Genomic DNA, 12908 nt, shown 5'->3' on the forward strand with positions numbered 1-12908 from the left:
TCACATGCACATGGAAGCATTAACAACCAGCAAAACCTAAGGATGAACTGGGGGGCAGCCCGCAAATGTCACCACACATTCAGCACCAACGCGTTCGGCAAAACAACATAAGCAACAAGAACAGCAGAACAACTGCAACAAAACGACAGCAAAAAACAAAAAATAATAAGTACCTTTCAACACAGACACAGCAACCTCTGGGCCTCCAGCCTCCACTGGACTCATAGACATTGGCCTCCGACTTCCTTGGTGGATTTGTAGACCCGCAGACCCCGTGCTATGTCCAGACTCTGGTCTCGCTGACTTTGATCTTCACCTTTTGGGCTTCAGACTCCGGAACTGGTCTCAGGACTTGCCGATGATGGGACTCTGAATTCCAGGCCTCAAACTTGGGACCTGCTGACTTGCCGATGATGGGACTCTGAACTCCAGACTTGCTGACTTGCCGATTGCCCCTGTGCCTCCTGCCCACATGTACCTCTGATCCCGGGACCCACTGACCTGGGGGGGGGTGGGGTGGTCACCAATCCTCGTCATTTCTGCTCTTCATCCACAGTGCTTGTCAACCCGATATCTGTCTATGGCGATCACTGACCTTTGACCATGGAGCGCTCTGACATGGGCTCCAGTCTGTCTGCATGTCTCCAGCCTATCTGTGGGACTAGAACTAGGGGACATAGCCTGAAGATTCGGGGGAGCAGATTTAGGATGGAAATGAGGAGGAATTGCTTTTCCCAGTTAGTGCTGAATTTGTGGAATTCGCTGCCCAATGAAGCATTTAAAATATATTTAAGACAAGGTTGGATAGATTTTTTGCATAGTTGGGGAATTAAGGGTCATGGGAAAAAGGCAGGTAGGTGGAGATGAGCCCGTGGCCAGATCAGCCATGATCTTACTGAATGGTGGAGCAGGCTCGACAGGCCAAATAGCCGACTCCTGCTCCTATTTCTTATGTTCTAACTCCCCCATATCCCGGTCCCTAACCGGACCCCTAACTCCCTGCTCTGTCCTGAAAACTGTTCCTCAGAACCTAAAGTACTGCTATGTCTGAGCCAGAAACCAATAATCGTAGTGATAGACTGGGATCTCTCTAACATAACCTCCCTCAAATGGTTTGAGGATGGAGATGGGTTTGTGAGTGGATCAAGGTATTCTCACTGTTATTTTGTTTCCAACATGCAAGAAACATAGGTTAGAAAGAAAGACTTGCGCATTAGGGTAACCTTCGGCCACCTTAAATTTCTTCACCAATAATGATGTATTTCTGCAATGCAGCAGAGGCAGTAATTCAGAAAAAGAGCAGCTAATTTGCATGTCCTGACAAACTACAATATGATTGTGTCTAGCAAGTCACCTTTTAAAGATCAAAGTAAACTTATTGACATACATATATATCACCATATGCAACCCTGAGATTCATTTTTTTTGGGGGCATACTCAATACGTCCATAGCAGAATAATAACCACCGTAGAATCGAAGAAAGTCTGCACCAACATGCGTTTTCAAAAGACACAAACTTTGCAAATCCAGTACAAAAAAGAAAGAAGTAATAATAATAATAATAATAATAATAGATAAAGTAATAAATATCAAGAACATAAGATGAAGAGTCCTTGAAAATGAGTCCGTAGGTTGTGGGAACAGTTCAATGACGAACTGAAATTGACAACTTTGCTTGAAGTTAAGTATTGACCAAAGCAATAATGGGAGTAACTCCACAGCTCTTTTTCAAAATTGTATCCTTGGGTACTTTACATCTAGCGGGCAGATAAGGCTTTTGTCTGATGTCTCATTCATTAGGTAACAGTGCTGCAGCCCCAGGAGTGTGCCAGTCCCCGTGACATTGAAACTATTTTTTAAAACCTTTAATCATTTGTAGTTTGTATTTGAAAATGTGTTGATTGCTTGAAGTCTTTGTCTTAGTAGCTGATGTATCTATAGGGTTAATTGATGTTCCTGGCTGGTAGACAGATTTGGCAGCCATTCATTAAATGTCACCTGGATGTTAATCTGCTGGAGAAACTCAGCAGGTCGAGCAGCATCTGTTGGTGGAAAGGAATTGTCAATGTTTTGACTCCTGTGCCTTGATGCGGGGTTTGATCCTGAAATGTTGACAATTCCTTTCTTACTACAGATGCTGCTCAGCGAGCTCCAACTGGTTGGTTGTTGCTCCAGATTCCAGCATTACTGACTCTTGTGTTTCAGGCCTGGATATAATGTCTCTGTTGAAATGTGTAAATAAGGATTGTTTGTGAAACTGAAGCAGGATAAGTTTGGTTGACAGTGATGAGTCTTTCTTGACTAATACTGTACATTATCATATAACAGCTGTACCATACTGACCATAGTAAGTGAAAATCAAAGAAGAAAAGCTACGGATGCTGTAAGTCTAAAATATAAACAGCAAACAATGGATGCACTCGGGAAGTCAGATAGCATAGTGGAAAGAAAAATAGATCACTCTTGCAGACTAATGACCTTTTATCAAACTCTGGTTCTCTCCACAAAAACGCACAGAAAATTCAGGGGGGATCTGAGCAGGTCAGGCAACAACTATGGAGAGGATGTTTCAGGCCACGATCCTTCATCAGGACTGATGAAGGGTCTCAGTTATTTTGTTTGTGAACGAAGTTACAGGAGAGACACTAAAGCTGGTGGATATAGGAGCCTTTATTCAGCACACAAACAGGAATCATACTGGAAACACTTTTGGAAGAAGAAGCCTCCTAAACTCAAAGTGCGTTACATTTTTATACCATTAAGATCAATCGTAACTCAATAAAGATTTAGTAGTTCCAATGACATTGTTTACTTCAGTACTTTGGGTTCACAATGCTTCAAGTTGCATCTGATTTTCAAGCATCTAGATCTTCACACCAACACTCCAGACACCCTAGATTGAATGTTAATTACCACTGTCTCCCAGCTGCATTCATGCATATGCAGACATTGCAGGTCAATGGGGCATTTCCTGGTTTGTAATTGACCCCAATCTGCAGCTACAAAAAGACCATTGTTTTGAGCCACATTTTAAATTCAATCTGCAATTCGTTGTTGCTGGTTGCTGCTGAAATTAATATTTGCTATACTCCATAACTCCAGAATACGCCCTAACATCAGCCCAACATGTTGACTGTTTATGAATGTCCATAGATGCTGCCTGATCTGCTGTTCCTCCAGCATTTTGTGTGTGTTACTCTAGATTTCCTGTAGCTGCAGAATTTCCTGTATTTTCTCTCTCCATAGATGCTGCCTGATCTACTGAATTTTTAGACCTTAAGACCATAAAATGTAGGAGCAGAATTAGGCCATTTGGCCCATTGAGTCTGCTCCACCACTCAATGATGGGCTGGTCAACTTCATCCAGTCATCCCCACTCCCCTGCCTTCACCCCATACCCTTTGGTGCCTTGGCTAATCAAGAACCTATCTATCTCTGCCTTAAATACACCTAATGACTTGGCCTCCATAGCCGCTCGTGGCAACAAATTCCAGGTTTACCATCCTCTGACTAAAGTAATTTCTCCGCATTTCAGTTCTAAAAGGACGTCCTTCAATCCTGAAGTCCTGCCCTCTTGTCCCAGACTCCCCTACCATGGGAAATAACTTTGCCATATCTAATCTGTTCATGCCTTTTAACATTAGGAATGTTTCTATGAGATCACCCGTCATTCTCCTGAACTCCAGGGAATACAGCCCAAGAGCGGCCAGACATTCCTCATATGGTAACCCTTTCATTCCTGGAATCATTCTTGTGAATCTTCTCTGAACCCTCTCCAATGTCAGTGTATCCTTTCTAAAATAAGGAGCCCAAAACTCCACACAATACTCCAAGTGTGGTCTCACGAGTGTCTTATAGAGCCTCAACATCACATTCCTGCTCTTATATTCTATACCTCTAGAAACGAATGCCAACATTGCATTTGCCTTCTTCACAACCAACTCAAACTGGAGCTTAACCTTTAGGGTATCTTACATAAGGACTCCCAAGTCCCTTTGCATCTCTGCGTTTTGAATTCTCTCCCTATCTGAATAATAGTCTGTCCGTTTATTTCTTCCGCCGAAGTGCATGACCATACACTTTCCAACATTGTATTTCATTTGCCACTTCTTTACCCGTTCCCCTAAACTACCTAAGTCTCTCTGTTTTCTCAACACTGCCCGCTCCTCCACCTATCTTTGTATCATCAGCAAATCTAGCTTCAAATATGTTAATACCGTAGTCCAAATCATTGACATACATCGTAAATAGTAATGGTCCCAACACTGACTCCTGTGGAACTCCACTGGTAACCAGCAGCAAACCAGAATAGGATCCCTTTATTTCCACTCTCTGTTTTCTGCCAACCAGCCAATACTCCAGACATGCTAGTAACTCCCCTGTAATTCAATAGGCTCTTATCTTGCTAAGCAGCCTCATGTGTGGCACCTTGTCAAAGGCCTTCTGAAAATCCAAGTACACCCCATTTACTACTTCTCCTTTGTCTACCCTGCTTGTAATTTCCTCAAAGAATTGCAGTAGGTTTGTCAGGCAGGAGTTTCCTTTCCGGAAACCATGCTGGCTTTGGCCTATCTTGTCATGTTCCTCCAGGTACGCCATAATATCATCCCTAACAATCGATTCCAACAACTTCTCAGCCACTGATGTCAGGCTAACAGATCTATAGTTCCTTCTGCTGCCTCCAACCCTTCTTAAATAGTGGAGTAACATTTGCAATTTTCCAGTCATCTGGTAAAATGCCAGAATCTATTGATTCTTGAAAGATCATTGTTAATGCCTCAACAACAAGCTGTTCTAAAATGCCATCCCTTAGACATTCTCTCTCTTGAGGTCCAATAAAACATTTTTCAGCAGTTGTTGTCGTTGTTTCAGGCCATGTATAAGAGATCTTTGTTTTAATAAGGGAAGAAACAAGGTTAGTTAGGCAAGAACTGGCTTTTCCAAAATCACATTGGTGGCTCAATTACATTTAGATTAACACTCTTCAAGGTGTTTCACACAACCGATTTTGCCTGCCAATGGTTTTGGGTAAATGGGATGCTCAGTCAGATAATTAACTTTCTTTAATTCAGAAGTTCCCAACTGGGGTCCACGGACTCCTCGATTAATAGTAGAGGTCTATGGTATCAAAAATATTGGGAACCCCTGCTTTAACTCTTTCCTGATGTTTCATCATTCTGTTTATTTAATGAAGCCTTCATCTGCTTCCTTGAATGCAATGAAGCTCTATCAGAAGATCCGGCCATAAATTAATTCAACAGCATTTAAGTACAGTAATTATTGGAGTTTACAACGATGCAAAGGCAGCTTTAAATCAAACCATTAACCATGGCATTGTAACTATCCTGTCTTATAAAGCTTCTTGTATGTATTATGTTAGTTTTTGCCTTAGGCAAGAACTAATTATGAATAAAAATTGGTGCTGAGTTTTCAGACCTTGTATAAAAGTCTTTTAAAAAGTGAATCATTACCATTGGCTCTATTCTGGTAACAACTTCAACCTCTTTATTTTATCCTTGGCTGGGAACTTGTCTCCTCCAGCACCTGCAGAAACTCTTGTGTTAATGGGTGCTGAAATCTTACCTCCATCACACTTCGTCATCCCTCATGACACCATCATAATCCAGCAAAAAACCTCAGAAACAGGAAAGGCAATGAAAATGTTGTACTTGTAAATGCGTCTGCTATTTGTTTTGCATCTAAAGCACATGCTTAATGTGCTAAAATTCTTTTTGTTATTGGGTAACATGAAACTTACTGTTTAGGACCAGACATGAGGGACAGGCTGGTTCAGTTTACTGCTCCATGAGGTTTCCTTGTCTCAGCACTGAACTCAGGCTGTGGTCTGCAACTAATGGGCTTCTGAATCAAGAATGTCAGCTCTGAATGCCAGTTGTTTACTTTTATGGTTTGCACAATTTGTTTTTCTTTCTTTGCACTTTGGGTGTTCAACTGTCTTCTTTTTGTTAACGGGTTCTATCGGGTATCTCTGTTTTCTGGCTGCCTATAAGGAGATGAATTTCAAGGTTGTATAAAGTATACAAACTCTGATAATAAATATACTTTGTACTTTGAAGCTTAACTCTGTGTTGGCATTCCTTCTACAATTTGATTCTGCTTGCTATCCAGGGGTTATCCTGAATCACATGGCTCAACTCTGTGATAATCTCTTATAAAACTGAGTCAGCAAAGAGCAAAACAGGGCTCGCTGTAATGTCCAGATGCAAATCTGCATAAGTGGATATAAGTGTGCTTTGCAGGTATAATGGGAAGCACATTTAAGGATAAAATGCTTGGATATTTATACATTTAGATCTTTCAATGTGGGGATCACCTTGATAAGGACATCCTGACCAAGCTCATCTATGTTATGATATATTAGTTACAATTACAATAAACTACAAAAATATGAAAGAAAGGATGTGGTTATAAGAACATTGGACATAGAACAGTACAGTACAGGAAAAGCCATTCAATCGACAATGCTGTACCATACTAATTAAAACAGTAATCAAAAGCCTAACTAAATAGTCCTTTCTGTCTACAAGCCCATATTTCACCATTCTCTGCATATTATTGTGCTTATCTAAAAACCTCTTAAACATCTCTGTCATATCTCAGTTGGAAACTATTGTTTTTTTAATAATACTTTTTAAACGATTTGTACTTTCAAACAAACTCATGCATTTTTCACACTCACTGACAGAGAGCAGTATAGCAGCTGAACTAACAGATTATCATCTTTTTCATTGGCTAAGTATTAGCACATTACCCACGTGATGTAATTGTTTTAATTATATAGCCTATTAACTAATTTAATCCTATCTAAGGAATTTTCCTTATCTATAAAAGTGATAGTACCATCTTTATTCCTCTGTCCTTAGCATGGATACACCTCCTGGCAGCAATTCTCAGAACTTTATTTTGTTTGCTTAGTATTTGTATGTTTGTTTGTACTCTAAAATAAACTGAAATCTTGGAACTAAGACTGCTTGTCATTTGCAACTCCCTGTAGAATCCTAAGGATCAGAAACTAAGCAAGGATACAACACATCTTGCCCCTGGATGAGATCAGTTAATTCAACACCAATCCCATTTCACAGGGTAAAAGGACCCTAATGGTGGTTGTATACAGGCCTCCAAACAGCAGATGGGATGTGGATTTCAAATTACAGCAGGAGATAGAAAAGACGTGTCAGAAGGTCAATGTCATGATAATCGTTAGGGATTTTAACATGAAAGTAGATTGGGGAAAAGCAGACCAATACTGGATATCAAGAGAGAATTTGTAGAATGTCTAAGGGATGGCTTCTTAGAGCAGCTTGTTGAGCCCACTAGGGAATCGGCTGTGCTGGATTGGGTGTTGTGCAATGATCTGGAGGTGATAAGAGAGCTTAAGGTTAGGGAACAATGATCACAATATGATCAAGTTTACTTTGAAATTTGAGAAGGAGGAACTAAAATCCAATGTGTCAGTATTTCAGTGGAATAAGGAAATTACAATGGCATGAGAGGGGAACTGGCCAAGGTTGACTGGAAAGGGACATTTGCAGGAAGGACAGCAGAGCAGATATGGCTGGAGTTTTTGTGAAAAATGAGGGAAGTGCAAGACAGATATATTCCAAATAAGAAGAAATTTTGGAAAGGAGGAAGGACACTACTATGGCTGACAACTGATGTCAGAGCCAAAGTAAAAGCAAAAGAGAGGGCATACAAGGAAGTCAAAGTTAGTGGGAAGATGGAGGATTGGGAAGCTTTTAAAAATTTGCGGAAGGAAATTAAGAAGGTCATTAGGAAGGAAAAGATGAATTATGAAAGGAAGCTGGTGACTAATATCAAAGAAGATACTAAAAGCTTTTTTAAGTATATAAAGGGTAAAAGAGAGTTGAGGGTAGATATAGGACCAATAGAAAATGACGCTGGAGATATTGTAATGAGAGATGCAGAGATGGCAGAGGAATTGAATGCATATTTTGCATCAGTCTTTACAGTGAAAGACATCTGCAGTAAACCAGACATTCATGAGTGTCAGGGAAATAAAGTTCTTGCAGTAAAAATTACAACTGAGAAGGTGCTCAGAAAACTTAATGGACTGAGGGTGGATAAATCTCCTGGACCTGATGGAATGCACTCTCGGGTTCTGAAGGAAATAGCTGAAGAGATTGCAGAGGCATTAACAATGATCTTTCAAGAATCGATAGATTCTGGCATTGTATCGGATGATTGGAAAATTGCAAATGTTACTGCGCTATTTAAGAAGGGTGGGAGGTAGCAGAAAGGAAACTATAGACTTGTTAGCCTGACATCAGTAGTTGGAAAGTTGTTGGAATTGTTTGTTAGGAATGAGATTACGGAATACCTGGAGGCACATGACAAGATAGGCCAAAGCCAGCATGATTTCCTGAAAGGAAAATCCTGCCTGACTAACCTACTGCAATTTTTTTGAGGAAATTACAAGCAGGGTAGACAAAGGAGATGTAGTAGATGTTGTGTACTCAGATTTTCAGAAGGCCTTTGACAAGGTGTCGCACATGAGGCTGCTTAGCAAGATAAGAACCCATGGAATTACAGGGGAGTTACTAGCATGGGTGGAGCTTTGGCTGATCGGCAGAAAACAGAGAGTGGGAATAAAGGGATCCTATTCTGGCTGGCTGCCGGTTACCAGTGGAGTTCCACAGGGGTCGGTGTTGGGACCGCTGCTTTTTATGATGTATGTCAATGATTTGGACGATGGGATTAATCGATTTGTGGCTAAATTTGATGATGATACAAAGATAGGTGGGTAGTGTTGAGGAAACAGTGAGCTTGCAGAGAGACTTAAATAGTTTAGGGGAATGGGCAAAGAAGTGGCAAATGAAATACAATGTTGGAAAGTGTATGGTCATGTACTTTGGTGGAAGAAATAAACTGGCAGACTATTATTTAGATGGGGAGAGAATTCAAAACGCAGAGATGCAAAGGGTCTTGGAAGTCCTTGTGTAGGATACCCTAAAGGTTAACCTCCAGGTTGAGTCAGTGAAGAAGGTGAATGCAATGTTGGCATTCATTTCCAGAGGTATAGAATGTAAGAGCAGGGATGTGATGTTGAGGCTCTATAAGGCACTCATGAGACCACACTTGGAGTACTGTGTGCATTTTTGGGCTCCTTTTTGTAGAAAGGATATACTGACATTGGAGAGTGTACAGAAAAGATTCACGAGAATGATTCCAGGAATGAAAGGGTTACCATATGAGGAATGTCTGGCAGCTCTTGGGCTGTATTCCCTGGAGTTCAGGAGAATGACGGGTGATCTCATAGAAACATTCCAAATGTTAAAAGGCATGAACAGATTAGATATAGCAAAGTTATTTCCCATGGTAGGGGAGTCTAGGACAACAGGGCATGACTTCAGGATTGAAGGATGTCCATTTAGAACAGAGATGCAGGGAAATTACTTTATTCAGAGTGTGATAAATCCATGGAGTTCATTGCCACGAGTGGCTGTGGAGGTCATGTCATTGAGTGCATTTAAGGCAGAGATAGATAGGTTCTTGATTAAAAAGGGCATCATGGGGTATGGGGAGAAGGCAGGGGAGTGCGGATGACTGGAAGAATTGTATCAGCCCATGATTGAATGGCAGAGCAGACTCGATGGGCCGCATGGCCTACTTCTGCTCCTATATTTTATTATGTAAGATAGCCTTATATCTATTTTTTTTGCAAAACCTGTTATTCAATTAAACAAGACTCATATTTTATGAAGAAAAATGTCGATATTGTTAATAAAGTAGTTGCAGTAAAGTTTGTTAAATGGTTGCGCTAGAACTGTACACCAGAGGGTTTGAAATAAGTAATGATTTGTAACCTGCCTGTAATTGTCTCAGAGCCTGAAATAAAAATCAGTGTCTTGTGATATACATTCCTAGCTCTGCGCAGACTTCATAACAACATAACTACAATCAGGAGCATCGGTGAACTATTCTCATTTGTTTTACATGTCACATTTCATTTTGGAGATAATATTTACCATCTTCAATTGGCAGACGTCTTAATAAATTTTCACAAAAGAAAAGTTGTTCCTTTTTGATGCAGAGATGTGTATTTAGCAATGATACATCCCGGTCTGCCAAAGAAGGTACATGTTATAAAGAGTTACAGTGCGTCTCTAGTCTGCAGAAACTATGTTTTTATTTTTCAAATTATAGGGTGTTATGTAATTCTGAAGCTGGGTACAAGCTGTCCAATAGGTTTTCTGAATACCTGTAATTAAAAAATGACATTCATAGAGGAATACGAAGTTATGACTCTTTAGAATGCAGTAATTTGACTAGATAAGTTATTTAAATGACTCTTCCATTCTTAGAGCATATTTGGTATTAGCAATCATTATTTTATGAATAGAAAACTATTTGAATTCAAAGAAATGTTGAATGCAGCAGACAGATCTATCAGCATCTGTAAACTATATGTTCGCACTTTTGGAATGGATCTTTCATCAGGACAGTACCTTGAGGCTTAAATGTCTGCTTACGGGCTTGGTGAGCATAAAGGACATTCTATGCAGGATTGAGAGCTGTGGGTCTTTTTTTCAGCTGTGCGCTTAAGTTAGAATACATCTTGAAAAAGATTATTCCAATTCAGAATGTTTCCACTTTTTGAACTTCTGTCACTGTAACCAAATAAAACTGGAAAATTAATCTCCAAATGCTGGACGTCTCAATGCCTCAGAGAGCATAAGAACAGAACATTCTAGTATGTTAACCCTCTGGAAACAACATAAAAATCATTGGTGGGGTCATGTGACCAAATTAAATGAAAATGACATTCTGGAGAAATTGTTGTATTGCCAATCACTCAATATCTCTTTATATTGCTGTCAATATCTCTTATTATTGCTTATAATTCCCTTATTAATGTTTGAATATAAGGAGAGTTTGAAACCTGGCACAGGAGGATTCTGTACAAAATGGACAGGCTGCACTTTATGGGACCAATACCTCAACAGGAGTTCCACTAGCTGGGGTGGGAGAGTCACACGGCCATGCAACCAAGCACACAGAAATGGACCAGTCAGTCTGATCCACACATGCCAACCATCAAGATCCTATCCATGCAAATTCCTTACTCTCACAGAGTTTCAACTGAATTTGTATAGCATGTAGCAACAAAGAGAGGGAATAAGGTGCAGAAAGGAGTAGGACTGACTATTAATCAGGGTCAGAGTTATCATGCTGAGATGATGTGAAAGCAACTATGATGATGACAAGAGAGAGTCCAATATTAGATGGTAGCCAATGACTAAAAGATGTTATAGGGAATGGAGATGGGTAAATGGACAAAATATGGTGCATAAGGTGATGAACTTTGACCTAAGATGCCTCAAAAACGAGTTGATACTTTTCCAAGATACACAGAGATATATAAGAATAAAAGGAGATGGCAGTGGCTCTACTAATTGAGGAAGATATTATCAAGAAAGATTTCGGGCAGGTGGGGCTCGACCGCATTGGACGGCAACCTGCCTAGGAGAAGGAAAACTCAGATTTTAAACCTTGTGGCCATACCCACCCATGGGGAAGGCTTCTGGAGTAAACCCTGAGGAAGAAATCCGGAGCCGGTGGCCCTATGGCAATTTGATTTTGTTTACAACTTCACTCTGGCAATCTCTGCGACGACACTGGTGCCAAGCTGTATCGGCACTTGCCCTTCCCTTGGACGACATCAGTGACGTGGAGAGGGGGAGCCCGCTGCGTGGGCAACAGCCGGTTCTTCAAGGCTTCCCGCCCAGGCTTGCGCCCCGAAGAGGACACAGTCCAGCAGAGGCACAAACCCATCATCCCCTGGGATCGACAGGTGCCTACTATATCAAGAAAGAATGTCATTGAGAGGTCAAGTGCTTGGTTAGAGTTAAGCAGAAGGAAACTATCACTGCACTATGACTGTTTTATCAGTGATTAAATACTGGGTGGAAGGGAAATGAGGGGGTTGGATGCCTCTATGATGGTCAGAATGAAGCTGAGCGGAGGAGTGAAAAGGGAAATTAAAGGAGATAAAGAGAGAACATGAGATGAAGAGCAGTTAACACGAAGTCAAGTCAAAAAGCCCATAGGTATGTACATAGCAAATGGTTCGTAAGTTAAGCAGTGGGACAGTTTTCCGGGACCACAGTTGGAAAACTGTGCTCAGTTTTGGTCGTCTGATTAGAGGATGGATGCGGAAGCTTTAGAGAAAGTGCATAGGAAATTTACCAGAATACTGCCTGGATTAGAGAGCGTGTCTTATGGGAACAGGTTGAGCAAGCTAGGGCCTTTCGCTTTGGAGTGACGGAGAATGAGAGGTGGCTTGATAGAGGTGTACAAGATGTTACGAGGCATAGATTGAGTGGATAGCCAGAGATTTTTTTCCTGGTGTGGAAGTGGCTAGTACCAGGGCAGTTTATTTTAAGGTGATTGTATGATAGTATGGGGAGGGTGTGCCTGAGGTAAGTTCTTTACACAGAGAGCGGTGAGTGCATGGAATACTCTGGCATGGGGTTCCTTGTTTTCACATACGTTGGGAGCATTTTAAAAAAACTCTTAGATAGGCACATGGTTGAGAGAAAAATTGAGGCCTATATAGGAGGGAAAGGTTAAATTGATCTTAGAGTAGGTTAAAAGGTCAGCAGAACATTGTGGGCTGAAGGGCAAGTACTGTGCTGTGGTGTTCTATGTAAACAGAGGGAAACTGTTTTTGTTAATGTATTGATCCAGGACCAAGGGTATAGATTTAAACTTTTGGGAGGATATCTTATAAGGGGGATATGAAGAAGAACTTTTAACCTCCAAGAGTGTTTAGGATTTCAAATTCATTGCCTGTGCCAAGATGCAAACAGAAATAATTGGTGTCTTAATAAGGAGATTGGGTAGTCATTTGGTAAAGTATGATTTG

This window comes from Hemitrygon akajei, chromosome 22 (assembly GCF_048418815.1).
Source record: "Hemitrygon akajei chromosome 22, sHemAka1.3, whole genome shotgun sequence".
In the NCBI taxonomy this organism is placed as follows: domain Eukaryota; kingdom Metazoa; phylum Chordata; class Chondrichthyes; order Myliobatiformes; family Dasyatidae; genus Hemitrygon; species Hemitrygon akajei.